Source organism: Cetorhinus maximus, chromosome 3, assembly GCF_964194155.1.
Source record: "Cetorhinus maximus chromosome 3, sCetMax3.hap1.1, whole genome shotgun sequence".
Classification (NCBI taxonomy): Eukaryota; Metazoa; Chordata; class Chondrichthyes; order Lamniformes; family Cetorhinidae; genus Cetorhinus; species Cetorhinus maximus.
Genome location: NC_135881.1, coordinates 38,045,307 through 38,062,924, shown reverse-complemented (window position 1 = coordinate 38,062,924; position 17,618 = coordinate 38,045,307). Strand labels below are relative to the sequence as shown.

Sequence of the window (17,618 nt, the reverse complement as noted above, 5' to 3'; positions counted from 1 at the left end):
GTGTTGAAGTGGCATAGTCAGAGGTCGGCCATTTAGGGCTGAGATGAGGAGAAATTTCTTTACTCGAGTTTGTTCTTTACCCCAGAGAGCTATGGATGCTCTGTTGAAGACTGAGTTTGATGGATTTTTAGGCACTAAAGAAATTGAGGGATATGGGGATAGGGTGGGATAGTGGAGTTGATGTAGAAGATCAGCCATGATCTTACTGAATGGCTGGGCAGGCTTGAGGGGCTTCATGGCCTACTCCTGCTTCTTATTCTTGTGTTCAGATATGGTTCATTAGCCAACTCCTTTACAGGACTGGTCAAAACAAAGAACAGAAGGAAGAGCAATGGGTAAAAGTTAACTATCAATATTCTAAATATTATTGAGAAGCGAACACTGATTAGTTTAAAATTATGGGAATGTATAATTGCAGTGACTGAAAAGAGGTGAGAAGTGCTTGATGATATACAAAGGTTATGCCGGGCAGTTTTTTTTTTGTATGGGTGGTTGGAATACCTTGAAAACGAAAGAAAGGAAAATGGTACCGAGGAAATGAAATTAGCATTAAAAATAGGAGGAAGAATTGCAATAATTGATCGGCCTGCAGAGGAAGATGTTCCTGAAGCTAGTGCTGTGTTTGATTGAAACAAAGTAGGTGATCAGAATTAGTGTGGAAGTAGCTGCTGAAGTGGCAAGTATCTGGGATTTCAGCACCCTCTTCTACACTTGATCAGGTTTACAATTGCAGACAGACTGGAGTTATCTGGCACAGTGGTCACCCAGTCTGTGTGTACAGCAATGTAAAGAAGAGGCACATGTCTGTCTCTCAGAGAGAGGATATGTGAAGCTGGGAAGAAAAATTGCTTGAGGAAGCACAAGTGGGATTGGGGTTGGTCGAGTTGTTGCTGAGGAAATGGTTTGGGCAAGGGGAGTAGTGGGAGATTTGTGGTGGAATTGTGTTGGATGGGACAGAAAACTTGGCAAATGCGAAGTTTAGTGACGTAGAGGTGTGGACAAGAGAGAATCTTTACAATCATTCTTTTAGTGAATTGACGATGGAGGGGCCAAAAGAATGGAATTGGTATTATTAAGGAATTATAGATGCCAGAGGCTGGAGTATAATAGGTCACATTGACATCAAATTGCTGGAAAATAATCTGCTTGTTTGAAAATAGAATGTGCTGATTATAGTTACCTTGTGCCGCACACATATAGATTCTGTACAATTCAGGCACATGATAATCTCAGTTCACTGTTATCATTACACTTGGGTTGAGGGGGGGTTGCGGTTGTGGGGCAGAGGGATTCAAAATGGAGGACATAGTTCATGGTCTCCCCACATTGGGGAAACAAAACGCAGACTGGGTGACCGCTATGCGAAACACCTTCGCTCAGTCTGTAAGCATGACCCCAGCCTTCCGGTCATTTGCCATTTCAATTCACCATCTTTCCCTCATGCTCACCCCCCTTGCCCCCAAAATGCTATTCTGTATTTTGTTCTCCTGTTTTTGCTTTCAGGCATCACTGACCCTTTCTCTGTTTTTAATACCTACTCATTTTATTCTTCTTATACTTATTTCAGATTTTCAGCATCTGCTGTATTTTGCTTTTATATTAAATTGTTTATAATGACTTCTTACGACAGCATGAGTTTTCTTTAATGCATTCAAAATTTACAGAATATTGATGGCCCCAAGTACAACATTGGCAAGCTACTGCAAGATGACACCTTCTGTAGGATGGAATTGGTCGAGGTTAGATGGTATTGATAATGAGTGAAATCTTGCTGAAATAAAGCATCAACAGTTTTGCAGTTAGTTAGCAGTTCTCCTGTATGCTTCAGCTCAAACCTTTTGTATCCTAATTTGCTGGAAGTGTGAGCTTTATAACCAAGTATCTGGGCTCGCGGTGAATGATGGGACTAAAACTATGGGTGAGATTTCCTGCACCCGCCCGTCACAAGTCAATGGACTTCAGGCTGGGGTGCCGCCTCGTCCGCGGTGGGTCCCGCCTGCGATGGGACCGGAAAATCCGGGCCTATGTCTCCTTAACCAATGAGATTTCAAAGGTGGGGAAGAAATAGAGGAACAATGTAGTAGGGTTGGGGGATTAGAGTCACATCAAACACAAAGAGAAATAGAGAGTGAAGGAAATGTTAGATAGAGAGAGAGTAAAAAAGACAGGAACAGGGTTTTTTGAGGGTGTTGCTAACATAATTGGTAAAGAGGGGTTGGTGGACGTGGTGTACTTGGATTTTCAGAAGGCTTTTGATAAAGTCCTCCACAGGAGGCAGGTTAGCAAAATTAAAGCACGTGGGATAGGAAGTAATATAGAGGTAAAAACAAAAAGCTAAAAGCATATAGAGGCATGGATTTAAGGCTCAGTTAACAGGCAGAAAACCAAGTGTAGGAATACACGGGTCATTCTTGCAGGCTGTGACTAATAGGGTACAGCAAGGACCAATACTTGGGGATCCAGCTGTTCACAATGTACATCAATAATTTGGATGTGCGGATGAGACAAAGCTAGGTGGGAACGTGTGTTGTGAGGAAGATGGCAAAGTAGTTTCAAGGGGATTTGGACAGACTGTGAGTGGGCAAAACATGACAGATGGAATATAATGTGGAAAAATGTGAGGTTATCCATTTTGGTAGGAGGAACAGATGTGTAGAGCACTTCTTAAATTGTAAGAGATTATAAAGTGTAGATGTACAAATAGACCTGGGTGTCCTTGTCCATAGGTTGTTGAAAGCTGATATGCAGGTGCAGAAAGTAATCAGGAAGGCTAATGGTATGTTAGCTTGTATTGTGAGAGGATTTGAGTACAGGAGTAGTGAAGTCTTGCTTCAATCATACAGAACCTTGTTTAGACCGTACCTGGAGTGCTCAGTGCAGTTTTGGCCCCATTACCTTAGGAAGGATATTATTGTCATAGAGGAAGTGCAATGAAGGTTCACCAGACTTGTTCCCGGGATGTCAGGACTGCCCTATGAAGAGAGATTGGGGAAACTGGGCCTGTATTCATTGCAACCTACAAAATACTTAAAGGGATGGACAGGGTAGATGCAGATAAGTTGTTTCCCTGGTTGGGGAGTCTAGAACCAGGGGACACAACTTCAAAATAAAGGGGGAGTCACTTAGGACCGAGATGAAGAGAATTTTTTTTACTCACAGGGTTGTGAATGTTTGGAATGCTCTACCCCAGAGGGCTGTGGAAGCTCAGTCATTGAGTATGTTTAAAGCAGAGATTGACAGATTTCTAAATGCCAATGGCATAAAGGGATATGGGGGGGGAGGCACTGAAGTGGATGATCAGCCATGATCGTATTGAATGGCTGAGCAGACTCGATGGGCTGAATGGCCTACTCTTGCTCCTATGTTCCTATCCTATGAAAATAACAAAAGAATTAAAATGCGAAACTTCTAAGCTCTTAACAATTTTATTAAATGCAGGAATGAGACTGTACAGATTAAATTGTTTTCTTTCTGACCTGGAGAGTTTGTTTGGCATAGTATTAATGATGATCATATTGTTAAAGGGTGCCTGCTCTATTAATTATGAGCCCTAACTTTTTGCATCGCATTGAACGGGCAATTAATATGTAATCCAGCAAGTTCCTAAATAGCGGGGAGGCCAAGGGTGAGATGCTGTTTGCGCAAAGGAAACAGCATTAATTGTCCAGTAAGTTTTGAAGATTCACTCCAAGTTTGCTAGCCAATTTTAACATTCGTACGTCCTCCAGGAAGATTTGGGCCAGTTATGTACTTGCCATGGGTTTCTATTTCATTTCTTTTTACAGACCGTAGAAAGGTTTCAGCAGTTAAATTTTTTTGAAATGTTAATCCTTCATTATTTTAACACCACCCACCCCCCCCAACCTTTTCAATTACAGCTCATTCAATTTGATTAAATCAATGGGAAGATCCACGATAGTACAAATGGTACATGACCTTTAAAAGGATCGATGTCTGGAATGGCCATTTCTCTTTAACTGCACGTACAGTTCAATGAAATATAGAAACCATTGATAGTGGGTTAACAAGATATTTGTGATCCTGAACTGCTTGCTGATGAGTTGAATTTCGAACTCACTTGACTATACTGTCGCTTTGCGTTGTGAGTGTAAGCTGAAATTGATATCTACTTTAGGAAAAAGGGTGGCAATGCTCGAGGGACTTCTGGTATCTGATCTGGAGGGAATGCTGCTGCATTGAAACATGGTATAACGGAAGGGTATTTATGTAATAGCTGCTAATTAGGCAGGCATCAACAGGAAATCAAATGAAGGTGCCTAACTGTAGGCATTCTCAAGATTTCTGGCAAGGCTTTCATTTATTGTCTGGCCCTAGTTGCCCTGTTTCCATTTATTGTCTGGCCCTAGTTGCCCTGTTTCATACAATTTTGAGGCTTGGTAGACCACTTCATGCAGTTGTGGGGCACGTAAGACAGAAGGTTTCATATTCTAAAGGATATTAGTGAAGTATTGGGTTTTACAACAATTCAATAGCTTTTAGTGATAGCATCCTTTTCTTCCCAGGTTATTAAACTGAATTTGGATTCTCAAGGTGGAGTTTGACCACGTGTTTTCTGAATTTTTGGAAAAGTGACATGAACAATTTGCTACCATACATACTGCGGGGGAAGAAAATTTCATTAATGCAATTCTTGCTACATAATATAGCACCTTTTCACATCTCAGGCAAAGCTGTGCCTTGAAAAACACAACAGACGGCCACACCGCAATACTAACATCACCCACAGACCCAGGACCATCAATAAACCACCTGATCAGATTCATCTGAAAGTAGTATGTGTGTTATACACAGGGAACCAAGGGTAGAATTCCCCCCCATTGTGGGGGTTTGTGTGGGGGCGGGCACGGACCCGATTGGGTCTGCGCCACCATTTTATGGCCTGCCCAGCATGACCTGCACCCGGAAGCGCTGTGCGCTCCCTGTGCGAGGTGGGGGGGTGTTCCCTGAGTTGGGAGTGCGCTCTTTCGCGCAAGTTACCTTTAATCAATGTTTCATAAGTGAAAGTAAACAAAAAATTTTAAGGACATATCCCCTCATGTGAAACTGTCGCATGAGCTGGGACATGCCCATTAATTTTATTAAAAACTTTTAAAACACTTTTAAAAAACCTTCACGAAACCTCATCCCACCTGTGGATGAGGTTCCATGAAAAATGCAAAGGCTGCCTGGGCTCTTTGTATGCCCACCAACCTTTTTGAGGTTGGACGGGCAGCTCGGTTTATTAGTTTAATGGATATTTAAATGGCCCTAATAGGCCTTTGACACCGCCGAACTGAAAATCTAAATGATGCGCAGTGACGTCGGGACGCACGCCCAACGTCACCGTGCATCGTTTTGCGCCTCGGCGAGTGGGCCCTGCCCCCCCCCCCCCCCCCCCGCGTCGCTTGCTGAGCTGAAGATTCTGCCCCAAGTATATCAGGAAAAGGGTACATGAGTCTTCTAGCTGAAGAACAATTGCAGGAAGAAAGGCCATTCTTTTACTTTACCAGATGTGTTTAACATCGTTTATAAGATTCCCTCCGATTTAGTCAACCAGGGAAGGATTTAACAGAATTTCAAAACATTTTGCCAATTAAATTTTACACTTCAGTGTCCCAGCACCCATGACGGGTTCTTCCTCCCATCTTTTCTTATCTAAATCTATCGTCGTAGCCATCGATTCCCTTCATGTTTGCCTAGCTTCCCCTTAAATGCATCTATACTATTTGCTTCAACCACTCCCTGTGTCAGCGAGTTCCACATTCTCATCACTCTTTTGGTAAAGAAGTTTCTTCTGAATTCCCTATTGAATTTCTTGGTGGCTATCTTGTATTGATGGCCCCTTTGAACGCTCTCTTTCAGCTGGTAAACTAAATAAAATTGTTTTATAACAGTGGGCTGGATTTTAGATTCCCAAACCAGGCATGTTGCCGCTATCACCTCCGCCCTGCCCCCGCCCCTCCCCGCGCTGATGAAAAATTTGGCATGATGACATTAGGTTGGCAACTCAACATCAGCATTCAAATCACGTGAGGTGCACAAGCACTGAAATCGACAGCCTGCCCGCCATTTTGAAATAACTTATTAACAAGCTGCATTTTTCAGGCGTCAGATGTAAAAGGGTTTGAGAGTCTTTTAGGCCAGCTAAAATGGAGGGGCATAAGGATGCCAGAAAAGTCCTGCCACTGGGAATGTTGATGAATGAAACAGCAGATTCTGCTGGGGAAGGGGACAGTGTCTCTATGATTTTTAATGACATTAAAAATTTTTTTTTGCACCTTCAATGAATAATAATGACTGATTCTGAGAGAAGGGGGCCTTTACAATTCTAGCCGAGGCCTCTGCATTACTCCTCTGCCGCGTGACGTCCCAGCCTACAATGCCAATCCTCAGAACCCACAAGTTATGTAATCACAGTGAGGTGTGATTCATATTCCACTGTGTAACTGTAACAAAAATTCATCACTATATTAATATTTATATTAACTCAAAGTCACGAGCTGACTGTACTCTGGCATCTAAAACAGGAATGATAAGCCTTTATTCACAGGGTATGGGCACCACTGGCTAGACCGGCATTTATTGCCCATCCCTAATTGCCCTTGAGAAGGTGGTGGATGGGTGCCAGTCAAGTGGGTTGCCTTGTCCTGGATAGTGTCGAGCTTTTGGAGTGTTTGTTGGAGCTGCACTCATCCAGGCAAGTGGGGAGTATTCCACCACGCTCCTGACTTGTGCCTTTTAGATGGTGGTCAAGCCTTGAGGAGTCAGGAGGTGAGTTACTCCCTGCAGAATTCTGAGCCTCTGACCTGTTCTTGCAGCCACAGTATTTATATGGCTATTCCAGTTCAGTTTCTGGTCAATGGTAATCCCCAGCCCCAGGATGTTGATAGTGGGGGATTCAGTGATGGTAATGCCATTGAATGTCAAGAGGAGATGCCTAGATCCTCTCTTGTTGCAAAGAACCTGATAATAGCTGCAAGGTTGGTTTGGAGCCAGGGGAAGGGCTTGTAGTCGAGATGCAAGTTCCCTATGCACCCATGATTGTCTTTCTTCCCACTGGATGTTTGATAATTGGCTGCAACGAGAATTAATTGGCGTAATAAATGATGGAGGTGGGGGGAAGCAGACTGTGCACTTCAGGGTTCCTCACCTTGCCGTATAGTTTAACATCCAGCCCCATCGTCCCTGTAATTGATCAGCCCTTGGTGCTGTACAGTGAGCTGTTGTTTCACAGTGCCTTCCTGTAGGTTTTATAATGTATTCATGATCTTTTCCTTTAGAATCTGTACATAAATTAAATGATGGTATTCAGATTAGGCCAAGCCTATTCTTACAGACTACATAGGATATCTGGCAAAGGAACAGGCCCTTTGGCCCAACCAGTCCATGCTGGTGTTTATGCTCCACTTGACAATCCTCCCATCTTTTCTCACCTAAATCTACTATTGTAACCATCGATTCTTTTCCCCCTCATATGTTTGTCTAGCTTCCCCTAAAATGCATCTGTACTATTTACTACAACCATTCCCTGTAGTAGCGAGTTCCACATTGTCACCACTGTTTAGATTTAGAAGTTTCTTCTGATTCTCCTTTGGATTTCTTGGTGACTATCTTATCTTGATGGCCTCTTGTTATGCTATTCCCCACAAGAGGAAACATTCTCCCTGTTTCCACTCTATCAAAAGCTTTCATCATTTTAAAGACCTCTATTTGGTCACCCCTCAGCCTTTTTTTTCCAAGAGAAAAGGGACCCAGCTTGTCAGTTCTTTTCTGATATTTATACCCACACGTTTTTTGGTGTCATCCTTGTAAATCGTCTCTGCAACCTCTCCAGTGCTTCTATATCCTTTTTGTAATATGGTGACTAGAATTATACGCACTACTCTTAAATGTGGTCTAACCAAGGTTCGATAAAGGTTTAGCATAATTTCCCTACTTCTCACTCCTAGCCCTTTAGGAATAAAGCCTAGCACTTGCTTTGCCTTGTTTTTAATGCCCTTGTTAATCTGTGGTGCAGCTTTTACTGATTGCTGTATTTGTACTCTGACATCCCTTTGTTCTTCTATCCTACCTAGACTTGCAGCTTCCAAGCAAGAAATGACCCACCCCCCCATTCTTCCTATCAAAAAGTGCAACTTCACATTCACCTGTGCTGAATGTCATTTGCCCATTCTGCAAGACTGAAGTAGATCTTTGAAATGTTCTCCTTCTTATTAGCAGTTGATTAAGTATCAACTGAGGCATAAAATTCAATGGTCGTTAGAAAGAATTGAGACAAAGGCCATCGCCTCAGCCAGTCAAATGTGATATTGATTGGCAGAAGCAATGGTGATAATGGACACTGAATGCGTAATACCATAGCATAAGTGGATGTATATATTTTTACCAGTCATCATTAGTTAATACAAGCAATACCCTTTTTCGCTGTCCCAGGCAATACTGTGAAAGACCAACATATTATCTGCTGCTTAACATCTAATTAAGTATCTTGAGCAGAATGGCATATTATTGGTAGCTTGCACTGTGGGGCTACCTTTTAAGTGGAGTTTAATTTTCATGTGTTTTCCATGAAATTTCAAGGGCAAAAGCCCAGCCTTAATCATAATTAGCTGGATGGCAACGAGGGGAGAGAAGAAAGTCACTCTGGCACAATACATTAATTAGTTGAGTAGTTCTGCACTTTACTATAGTGAACATGTGGTTTGAAGATATTCATAAGGATTTTTTATGAATATGTTGGGTAAATAATTAGAGCTTTTTATTAGTAGCAGTAATGATGTTGCTACTCCTGCTGTGTTTGTTACAGTTGAGTTAATGTGTTTGTTAGTTCATAAAACCCTAAGGATAAGATCAGTCATCTCAAATCATTTTTATTGGTCCCTGAATTCATGAAATTTAATCCCAACACAGGCTTCTAAGTGCTGTAGTGTATGAATGGCTGGAAGTAAAGTTTTAAGGACTTTTACCTGAGTGTTTATTTTACTGGAGAAGTGACTGTTTGACATTACTGCTGTCAACGCATAAACACTTGCAGTAGGCAGCAGCCCTGTGTCATATGTATTGTGCAGGAAGTTTTATCATTAATTACCTAACCTGGAATATCAGTAACGAAGAACTCTGTCTGGAAGTACACTTCCTTTTTCAAGTTAACCTAAAGATGCGTGCCTGAATTGAGTGTTTTAATCACTCAATTCCCAAAATCCCCCTCCCGGTTTCTCAGAAAATTAGAGTTTGGCATTGCACTACCGAGCCCTTGATTACAATACTCTCAATAAGTAATCTGTGTAATTATTAAAAAAAAACATTTTGGGCCTGAGAATTCCCTCCGTAAATTTCTCTGCCTCGCTTAACACCTACCTCTTAGACAAAGCATTTGGCCGTCTGCCCTAGCATCTGCTTATGCGACTCAATGTTATACCTCTTTCTTTTATAATACTCTTGTGAAGAGCCTTGGGACATTTTGTTATGCTGAAAGTGCAATATAACTACTATTTGTTATTGTAGGTACTTCAATGAGATAATTTACTTGAATGATTAGAATTGTGTTGGGAAATGACACTAATAAGAATGGATATCTATGTTCATTCTCATTCTGGAGCTTGCTTGTATATTTTTGCACCACTGATTCATTTCTAAGTCGTGTAAACATTTATAAGAGGAGCCTAGATTGGCCTAAATTTCCTTTGTAACTTAAGGAATATGGGTACCCAGGCTGACATTTGACCCATGAAAGCAACACAACTTTTACAATAAAGTTGAATGGAATTAAGCATTTAAAACTAGAACATAGTTCTCCCAATCTAATGGCCTGTAGGTCATTAATCATACAGCTATGACTGCGATAGTTTGTAAGCACAAACCGCCATTCTTTGAATGCAGTTGAAAGTTTGAAACTTCCTACTTACTGTGTAGGCCAACCCTTGGAATGAGGACAAATGAAAGACAGGCCTGCTATGTATTTGAAGCTTTTTTGTGATTATGTTACAAAGGTAAAAGTTGCTTTTACCAGTTGAATCCCTTTTTCTAGCGATTTCTGACAGGATTGGTCACTGTATTGCCATTCGCAAAGTCAGTGCCCATTGTAGGCGAAGGTCATTGCCTACAGTCTACAATATCATTACAAATGTTAGGGTACCAACATTTGCTGCATTTGAAAAGCTGCATGCTAAACAGTGTAAGATTGCTATGTGACTTGATAAGGCATAATAAAAATACTGTAGTCAAAAGAAACATTTTTTTTTACTGAAAGTTTCGATGCAGTGGTTTGTGTCAACATGCCCAAGTTTGATCGAATTCTTCCATCTGGGTTAGCAGGTTGAGGGATCAAGCTCCATTTTAGATGAGACTTTGAACTGAGGTGCCTATCTGCTTGTTCGAGTCAAAAACAGAATTACCTGGAAAAACTCAGCAAGTCTGGCAGCATCGGCGGAGAAGAAATCAGTTAACATTTCGAGCCTTCATGGCCCTTCGGCAGAACTGCAGCATAGTTTCAACACGGGAGAAATATAAATTGGTTTAAGGTGGGGGGGGCGAAGAGACACATTGAGGGTGTGGTGTGAGCAGTTAATCAGAAGATGTCACAGACAAAAGGGTCAAAGAGGTGTTGAAGGTGGTGGTCTTTGTCTGAGAAAAGTGCTAATTAAGAATGGAAAACAGGATATTCAAAGTACAGCTCTAGTGGGGGTGGGGTGGAAAGACTAAAGGTTTTAGTTTTAGATTTAAAAATAATGGAAATAGGTGGGGAAAGAAGAATCTATATAAATTATTGAAAAAAAAAGCGGGTGGGGGGGGGGAAAAGAAACGGGGTGGGGATGGGGGGAGGGGGAGTTTAAGATCTAAAGTTGTGGTTCATCTTGGTCATGCTGCTGTTCAACAAAGGAGAAGAGTCCCCCTGGTACCTTGGACAGTGTTCCTCCTGCAATGAACGCCATCAAAAACTTCAGCTTATTGCGGTTTTTTGGAACTGTGCTTTTCCCAAGGTGGCTGTTGCATGTCATAGAATTATGCTATGATACATCACAAGGAGGCCATTTGGCCCATTGTTCCTGTGCTGGCTCTTTGAAAGAGGTATCCAATTATTTTTTATATTCGTTTTGGGATGTGAGCATTGCTGGCATTTATTGCCCAACCCTAAATTGCCTTTGAGAAGGTTGTAGTGAGCACCACCTTGAACCACTGCAGTCCATGTGTTGTAGGTGCATTCATGGTGCTGTTAGGGAGGAAGTGACAGCGAAGGAATGGCGATCTAGTTCTAATTCCAGGATGGTGTGTGGTTTGGAGAGGACCTTGTGGGTGGTGGTGTTCCCATGTGTCTGTTCCCCTTGTCCTTCTAGTCTGTAGAGGCTGAGAGTTTGGAAGGTGCGGTGGGAGGAACCTTGTAGCACTATCTGGCTTGAAATTTCCACCTGTGATCATTTCAATACTTAAACATAGCTGTCCACTCACCCTTTCTCTTGCCTAAGGGACATGAGAGGATTCCTGGGTCACATGGCAATATACTTGGAGGAAATCGGGCAGTGAAACAACACCCAGTAACACCATGGTGGCCCATACATGGCTTTTTGCAAAGGTTTCTCCTCACCCATGCCAGCCCCATGCAACTTTACTGCTTGTGCTTTGCTTCGCATGCATTGCCATATTTCAGGATGGCACACCTTCATGGTGCAGAATGTAAACTTTACTGCAGCTCTGACCTTCAAGGCCATAACACTTAATTTCATGGCATGATGTCCAATTACACGTCTGTGACCTGGACTTGTGCTTCAAGTTCTAATCTCTTGCTTACTTTTTTTCTGCCGATACAGCAAGCCCAGTCCTGGACAATGTCCTCACGCGTCAAGTCTCTTTGTGGCATGCGGCAGTATTACTGATAGAATCTGTGGATCAGCCCACCTGGGTAATGGTGATCTGTGCGATTTGCTTCAATTATAGTCAGACACCTCTCCTAATGACTGCCCTGGAATTTCGCCTTGTCCTCCAGTTCCCAGATAGGGTGGGCCATTCTTCTGGCCCTATCAACATGTGTGGCTGCAGAGGTCAGTGAAACAGCTCAGACTGGTGGATGGTAATAGTAAGAAAAATTTAAGTCGCTCAACAAACAAAGCTGTAAAGTAAAAAAAATAACTTGCTCTTCAAGGAGTAGCATTTTTTTTTAAAACTGCAATTGCTCAGCTGCTTTTGCTTTAAGAGGAACAGGAAGTTACCTTTGGCTCTTTGCCAGCTGATACCCTCACCCTCACATTGGCATAGATTGCTTGGATTTGCAGATAAGCTCTGACTTCATTTTTGGGAGTCTGAATGAGGCTGTATTTTTAAAATGCAGCTTTGGTGCAAAGCCTTCACAGGGTTGCACCCCTCCCAAACCACCACCACCACCCCCCCCTGCCCCTCCAATACCTGGCATAGTTGTGCCACATGAATGGAGCAGGTTTTTAGACCCCATGTCACTGATTATAACATACTGCCATCATCTTGTGGAAGATACTAAAGGTTCTGTGGCAGCATTTGTCCTTTAAGTGCCAATTTAAAATCAATGTGCGGTTCTTCATATCCCTTTTGTGTAAGGTAGTATTAAGTTCTGTGTGCTCAAAAAAGCACTGAAAATTCTATAAACTCTTCAGATTACATTATTGACCTGTTTAAATCACAGAAATTCCGTATCTACTAGCACAGGAAAAATGGCCAGATGTTTACACAGAACTGGTACACAGTATTTACAGCACAGAAAAAGGATATCCAGACCAACAGGTCCATGCTGGTGTTTATGCTCCACACAATCTTCCTCCCACCCTCCTTCAACTAACCCCATCGACATATCCTTCTATCCCTTTCTCCCTCGAGCTTATCTAGCTTCCTCCTAAATGCATTTATGCTAATTGCCTCGAATACTCCTTGTGGTATTCTAATCAGTCCCTAGATAAAGAAGTTCCTCCTGAATTCCCTAATTGGATTTATTTGTGACAATCTTGTAATTATGGCCCCTGGTTCTGTTCTCCCCTGCAAGTGCAACATCATCTCTTATCGAACCCTTTCATAATTTTAAAGACCTCTATCAGGTTACCCCCCGAGTCTTCTCCTTTCTAGAGAAAAGAGGTTGGGCTTGTTCAATCTTTCCTGATAGATATATCCTCTCTGCCTTGGTGCGATTCAAGTAAATCATTTTCTTTTGCACCTTCTTAAGTGATTCTGTGTCCTTTTTATATTTTGGATATGAGATCTGTTCTTGCTTCAAGCAGGGGCAAATACGTCAGACGTTGTGGGTGCTGTTTTCTGTTCCTCATCTCCCAGATCAAACAACTGTTCCAAACCAGCAGTGGTGCAGCACAATAGCTATGATTGATTTTTGCCCTTCTATTCCTTCGCTACTCCTTATGCCACCACCCCTGCCCCTGGCAGTCTGTATACGATTGGTTATTTGCTGTTTGCAGGATCATTAATATGTAATTGTATGCTCTCACTTGATCGTCCAGTGTGATGACCCTTACCCAACAAACCTGCTTGTACAAATTTTCAGAGGAAACAATAATCATTGTAATTTATACTCTGCTGTTTTGAGGATGTGAGCAATTACATTTTTCTTGATGCAGTGAAATGATCACGAGTGGGGAAAGTACTGTCTGATATATTAATCTGAGTGTCAAATGGAGATTCTGCAGATGCATAAATGTCTATGTTATAGAGGCCAACATGACGATCACAGCACTTCAGAGCAAAGCCTGAAGTGTTCTGAGGTGTTTCTGAGAAATTAGATAATATCTTTATTCTTTGTGAAAAAGAGTTAAAAAGCTTTGCGCTGCTGGTTGTCTAGTGGATAGGTTTGTTTTTAATATAAAATACTACGGATACTGGAAGTCTGAAACAAAAACTGCTGGTCTGCAGGTCTGCCGGCATCTGTGGTTTGTTTTTAAATTGTCTTGAAAACTTGTTTAGATAACAGAAAATTTCAAGTTGTTGGGCCTGGGGTATTTTTATAGTGATATTTGTGTAATATTTTGTGATTTCTTGAGTTGCGAGTTGCAAATTGCAGTGTTCATAAATATGGCATGTATGAGGCTTTCTGAACAAAAGCCAGCTCACCTTTCAGGTAGGATTCTAATCTAAGTAAATCAGTGACTAGTTGAAAGGTAAACCATTTGTTAGTTATTTCCTGATTTGAATGCTGTATTAGATCCAGTATAACTCATTTGTGTTTAAAATAGTTGACAAGTTATGTTAAGCAGAGCAGTGGCAGGAAAACAACAATTTGCCCATTTTTTTTTTCGTTTCACTTTTGAAAGCCCTCAGGAATTTCCCTACATGATGTTCAATCTATGCTGCAACCATCACGTATTTCTTAATTTGCTCAGTTCCTACTCCAACCCCTCTCCAGATACTGTTTACTGGGATATAGTGCTATGGCCTATGGCTCCCATTGTGGCCATTCTTCATGTACGAGGCAAAGCGATGAGCCTATTTGACCATGGTGGGAAGTGTGGTCAAGTTTATCGAAACATAGAAACTAGGAGCAGGAGAAGGCCATTCGGCCCTTCGAGCCTGCTCCGCCATTCATTATGACCATGGCTGATCATCCAACTCAAGTTGATTCTATCCTCAGCTGATTTTCCAGCAGTTGAATAAAAAGAAAAGATTTGTAATTATTTTGCACCTTTCATGACAACAGGCTGAACCGGAGCACTTTACAAAAATGCAGTGGCTAATTTGTGCACAGTAAACTCCGATGAGCATTAATGTAATAATGACCAGGTTATCTTTTTTTAGTGGTGTTGATTGAGGGATAAATATTGGCCAGGATACCGTGGAAAACTCCCCGCCCTTCTTCAAAATATTCTTTACAGTGCAGCACTCCCAGCACCACACTAGAGTGTCAGGCATGATTTTTGTGCTCATGCCTCTGGAATGAGACTTGAACCCACATCCTTCTGATTCAGAGGTAAATGTAGCGCCAACTGAGCTGACGGCTAATAACAGTGTGCACAAATTCGAAAGGATCTTGGCAACCTTGATCACTGAGTTCTGAAATGGCAGGTGCAATTTAATACAGGGAAATGTGAGATTGAGATTTGGCAGAGGGAACGTCTGTATAGCTTGAGGAGGTCCAATTTACCCATGATTAACCTTTTAGAGTTCTGAGGAGAAACTTAGAAGCATGAAATTATAAAAGATCTTTGCTTTTATTAAACATTTGATAATTTATAGCCATTTATCTTATGTTTGAAGATTATGCCCCTGACTTCAATTGTCCTTCTTTGTATGCAAATTGGAAATGGAAAAATGTGGAATATGAAATAAGAGAACTTTTAATCTCCTGTAGGAACTTTCAGACACGCCCATACCATCTGTTTCTCTTCAAATATAAACAAATAGAAGAGTGCTTGAAGAAGTTGTTTGGCTTGAGAGTTATCGTAGTACATAGGGCACCTTGACGATAACATTGAACTAATTCCAGTATCTGCGGTATCTTGCTTTTATCCCTGTAAAAAAGATTGGCCAATTTAAAAAAAAAAAATGCAATATTAGAAATAATGCTCTTTTTAAAAAAGAAAGTGTTTTCTTAGCGACACTCTCAGCCTTGGCCAATTAGAATGGTTTCAAGAAAGAGGGTTATTTTATGATCCAAATGATCCATTAGAATTTGCTGGTGGCTCAAATCTTTGACCTTGTTTAGATAAAACAATTTGCACCTTTTCAGTATTTTACTGTTCCTGGTTTATCTAGCATTGTCTTTTAATGCAGGTGGAAGGCATGATTTAAGTAATTCTGCATTATTGTGAGGTGGTGGTGATTGACACTTGCATTATGAATGGTATGTGCTGGGCTAGTTTTATTCAAACTGCCTTTGGTGTTTTAGAGAGGAGTTAAACTTGTAAATCAGAATGTCCTGAGGGTATGGTTGTGAATTTTCAGTTCAATCTATATCGAAGTCTGGTATATACTTAACTGTTTTGTAAAATGGCAGGTCTCTGTGTGGCTGTCTCTTGTTCCGTGTTGTACGTGTTAATGAAAATTGGACCCCTTTGTCTTTTAGTTTAACATCCAGTTTTTCTCCCTTCCTGTTCTGAAGGCAGTGACGCACACTGGAATGCAATTTTGCAAGTGCAGGTAACCCTTGAGCATTTTTGCATGTATAAGCATTGGCCGTGAATATTGACAGCCTGTTGAAGTGCAGAGGCAGGTCCAGTTCTGGCCTTGTCTGATCTCCATTTGAGTTTTTCAACAGAAGGGAAGGGGGAGATCTCTGCTCAGCCATTGAGAATGTGCACTTCAGCTGCCATTCCCCTCTCCAGCTAGGGGATGCTGAGGTCAGTTGTATTGTGTCCACCACTGCTTTTGGCTGAGACAAACAAAGCAGCATGGAGCAGGAAATGACTCTGGAATCCTCCAGGCTCTAGTTGTTGTAATCAGATCGTTTAACGAAAAATGTGATTGGATACCTTAAATCTACTGTCAGGTTAAGTGTGATGTTTTTTTAAAAAAGTCAACAATGTAATATAAATAAAACAAGCCATTATTTTTGTTACATTAAACGCTAGAAGATCTTGCCTGTAATTTGTGCCATTCCAATGGTTTTAATGATTTATCCTTGTTTAATAAAGTTTATCAAATTGTCAAACTTATATAATCTTGAATAATGGAATTTATATTAAAAGTGAATCAAAAAAGCAGTTTTCCTTTCATAAATCACCTCTGTTCCCCAACATTCGTTTTAGGCTGTACATCCTCCAATGAAGTGCCAGCGAACTAATCTATAAAGTCAATTTTTTTTGTGTTGCAGTTTTTTGTGCAATGTGTTTTGGCCCTCTCGTAAGTATATTGTTCTGAATTCCAACTCCCTCCAACTAGCAAGAACAGGATGAGGGGAGTGACTTGCATCTCCCAATGCTACTGTTTTTCCACCATGTCTCAGTATTAACCTGTTTTATTGGGCAAGTAAGCAGCACACCCACCCTAACCTGGCTAGGCCCTGTTTAACTCCGCAGATATATGGTGGAGGCAATGGTGTTGTGGTTATTGTCGTTGGACTAGTAATCGGGATCCTCTGTTTCGAATCCTGCCACGGCGGGCAGAAAAACCTGGATTTAAAAGTCTAATGATGACCATGGAAACCCACCTGGTTCACTAATGTCCTTTAGGGAAGGAAATCTGCCATCCTTACCTGGTCTGGCCTACATGTGACTCCAGACCCACAGCAATGCCCTCTGAACAAGGTCAATTTGGGATGGGCATTAAATGCTTGCCTAGCCAATGCCCACATCCCAACGAATAAAAAAAAACAAAAAAAAAATCAGGATAATGTCAGCCAGAACTGACCTATTTTAGTCCAAGGCCTGAGCTGGGAAGCAGTAGTGATTTCCCTGTTGCTAAACTTGCTGGCAGGGTGACTGTGAGCCAGAAGAAACTTGTAAGTTTTTGATTTTTGTTTTGGGTTTTGTTGCAGGAGTGCTCCTTTGAACCTCACGGGGAAGCCTTGGGCCTCCCTTACCCTAAGCTTCTTTCCCCACCTGCTGGAATGGCAGGGATCAGTCCGATCCCGTGGGTCTCCAGCTGCAGTCACCTGCTCTCTGCTCTCTGGCCAGGCTCTACATCTGACTGAGTTTGGTCGCGACCCTGAGGACATCGCT

At 41.6% G+C, this 17,618-nt stretch overlaps 1 protein-coding gene across 2 annotated transcripts in view; it reads left to right on the top strand.

The window, feature by feature from the left end:
• Positions 1 to 17,618, top strand: part of ccny (cyclin Y) — a 242,789-nt gene that overhangs the window by 36,170 nt on the left and 189,001 nt on the right. The window contains exon 1 of one of the 2 annotated variants that reach the window (XM_078537448.1): positions 14,909 to 14,929. The exons of the other annotated variant lie outside the window; for it this stretch is intronic. The gene's annotated coding sequence lies outside the window, so the exon portion shown is untranslated. Of the gene's footprint in view, positions 1 to 14,908; positions 14,930 to 17,618 lie in introns of those variants that run through there. 2 annotated transcript variants of the gene reach the window in all.